This window comes from Triticum dicoccoides, chromosome 4A (genome assembly GCF_002162155.2).
Source record: "Triticum dicoccoides isolate Atlit2015 ecotype Zavitan chromosome 4A, WEW_v2.0, whole genome shotgun sequence".
Taxonomy (NCBI): Eukaryota; Viridiplantae; Streptophyta; class Magnoliopsida; order Poales; family Poaceae; genus Triticum; species Triticum dicoccoides.
The window spans coordinates 320,246,634-320,250,014 of NC_041386.1; positions in this window are offsets into that span (position 1 = coordinate 320,246,634).

A 3,381-nucleotide genomic window follows, 5' to 3' on the forward strand; every position below is an offset into this window, starting at 1 on the left:
CTTGTTCTGTGCATGTGTAGGAAACTTGGACCTCGTGTCAACTTCCACATCACGTGAGTTGACCATTCGAGCTCTTGAGAGCGAACCACCTCCTACCACGACGATTCTACATCGCACTTGCTTGTACTTTGGCATTGAGAAGGACGCACAAGGACATGCTTTCAAGGTGATATCCTTCTCTTTTCAGAACCCCCAAACCATGAGCATGGATATTGCGGATCATACTACTTGTGTTGCTTGCACCATGAGACTTATTATTCATCTTGGACCACTTGATTGCACACTTGTTAGAGATCTTGCTTTGACTTGTCATTTTCACCATTCCATGCATCATGATATATATGCCTTCTGTGTTGCATCAAATTCTTTGATTACTTGCTCCTCTCATATGTTTGGTTGCAACAATGTCATCACTTCAAATATGCCATGTCCCATTGATTGCTACATGCTTGCCTTGATTGCCTCACACATGATGAACAATTGCTCTTTTATTGTGTTGAGTGCCACAATATCTTCACTACACCCTATGCACGTATTGCTTGGATTGTCTTGCACTTGATCCATGTGTTTAGACATCTCATCTTCTTTGGTGTTGTTAATGATTCATATGCCTACCATAGACCTTTCATTGAGCAATTTGTGAATGCTTGCTATGATCTTGAGGTAGATGCTTATTATCTTAACAAACATATTTACATCACTACCCCACATTTACATGCTTGTCCCCATGATTTCTTTGCTTGTGCTCGATTGATATGCTTACATGCCATGTCACAATCCTTTGTCACACCATATGCTTTGCATGATGACGACACTTGTTTGGTGACTCACCTATCGAATGCTTGGTTTTGCACTAACACTAACCACATTTGTTTTTCCAAGTGTTTGTTGTCCTTACTCCTTTGAAGGAATCACAAGACGGTGCGACATTGGAGAGTGCCCATTTCAAGCTTCAATATGACAAGTACTTGGTGAACGTCCACTGCTACACGGCGAAGCCATCTCTTTCCCATGGTGATTTGGTTTTTGATCCGAGGTCGGATCTTCCCCAAGGGAGGGGAGATGATGTGGAGCATCCTATGGACATCACCATGTCAAGAGTCCGTTCGGCGAGTGACAGGTGTGACATCTACTTCACATACTCAAAGGTGAATCATCTCCCTTACACATGCTCACTTGACCCATTCGAGGATGGTATACTACTTGACACTTCACCTGTGTGCATGCATAGGTATTTTCGGAGCTTCACAGATGACGAGGAGGAGTGCAAGCGCCAAGGAACAACTACACCATCCACGAGGGAAGCCTGGAAGCGACGATGGAAGAAGACGGAGCTGCTAAAGCTACAGTGGCCGGACATCTGGGCCAGAGGCCGGATATCCGGCGCCTGAGTAGACGCGCAGGGGATGCCCCAACAGACGGCCAACAACATCAGCGGCCGGACATCCGGCGCCAGCCCCGGGCATCCGGCGCCTCGCCAAGTCCCGGACATCCGGCCTCGGCCCCGGAAATCCGGACACCGCCGAACCCGAGAGCAACAAGACCGCCCCCGCCAGCCCGGACATCCGGCCCCTCCATCCCGGACATCCGCCCTCCGCGAACGCCCGGACATCCGGCCCGACGCCCAGACGTCCGGCCTTCCCTACCTACGTGTAGTGCATCTGGGCCGAGGCCCATGTACCCCTTCGCCCCTTAGACTATATATACTCCCCCTCCACCTACGTTTTAGGGTTAGCGTTGTGATAGCTCATTTGAGAGACAGAGCTATGCTCATCCATATCAGATCTACTACACGAGAGAGACCGCGGCCCCTCTACGGAGAAGATCCACCTTGGATTCAAGACCTCCTCACGGAGAAGACAATAAGACCTCCTCACAGAGAAGAACCAGTTACCCTATGTATCGTCCTTTGTTGGATTCAGATCTTGTATCTCTTTGTGTTTTGAGGATCTAGCACATGTGTGATCATACTTGTTGGTTTGAGTGTTCCTCTTTGTGCCCCCTTGTGATTTCCCCTATTGTTTTCCCTTCGTGTTCTTCGTGTTCATCGCGGGATCCGCTCCTTTCGTGAAAGATCGGTCATCTAGGGTTCCACCCTACATCACCTACTCCTGCACCTGCTCCCACACCTGCTCCTACACCTTCTCATAGCAGCCCTTCCTCCATCTTTGGCATGCTCAGCGGGGCATCGTCTTTGGCTGAGCTCGACGCCCTCACGGTACCTGTCACACTGGCCCTCTTCAATATATGTATAATCTCTCGTTCCATTGCCTTTCGGATGTCTCACGTCATAGACATGTCTTTGCAGGGCGACGTAACCCCATGCACGATACTGCACACCATCAACATCTAAAAGGTGGATGTGGGGAAGGCGACGATAGTGAAGCCAAAGGAAGAATTCTTCCACAGCCGGCCGACCCCCCTGACATTTTCAAGGTTTCCGTGACCAGTGTCAAACTGGGCCTTGACAATTTGGCTCCTCCGGTAGCAACAGGGGGAGATGACGACGATACACCGCGGCGTCTTGGCGATTGCAAGAGTTGGGTCCTGTTGTGGCCGAAGAGTCTGTTTCTTCTGGAGGCGGCCGGGAGCACACCCACGACCACGCAGCCTCAGCAAGGTACGAATAGCCCACCTACCAAATTAGCGTCTCCTGTCGTGCCGAGTGATAGCGGACGATGTGAGGAAGAGGCTCCATTAGTGGCTGATGACGTCACTGATAACCAACAAGTATAGGGGATCGCAACATTTTTCGAGGGTACAATATTCAACCCAAATTTATTGATTCGACACAAGGGGAGCCAAAGAATATTTGCAAGTATTAGCAGTTGAGTTGTCAATTCAACCACACCTGGAGGTTAATTATCTGCAGCAAAGTGATTAGTAGAATAGTAGTATGATAGTTTTGATAGTAGTAGCAATAGCAATAGTAGCAGTAATAGTGATAACAATGATTTTGTAGAAAGTGTAACAGTAACGATAGCAGTAGTAGCTTAGCAAAGACAATATAAGAGAGATTCGTAGGCATTGGATCGGTGAATTTGTTGGATTATATTCATCATATAACAGTCATAACATAGGGCGATATGGCACTAGCTCCAGTTAATAAATATAATGTAGGCATGTATTCCGCAAATAGTCATACCTGCTTATGGGAAGAACTAGAATGACATCTTTTGTCCTACCCTCCCGTGGAAGTGGGGTCCATGTAGAAACTATAAGGCCTCCTTCTAATAGAGAACCGGAACAAAGCATTGGCACATAGTGAATACAAGAACTCCTTAAACTACGGTCATCACCGGAAATTATCCCGACTACTGTCACTCCGGGGTTTAAGGATCATAACACGTAATAGGTGAATATAACTTGCAAGATCGGATC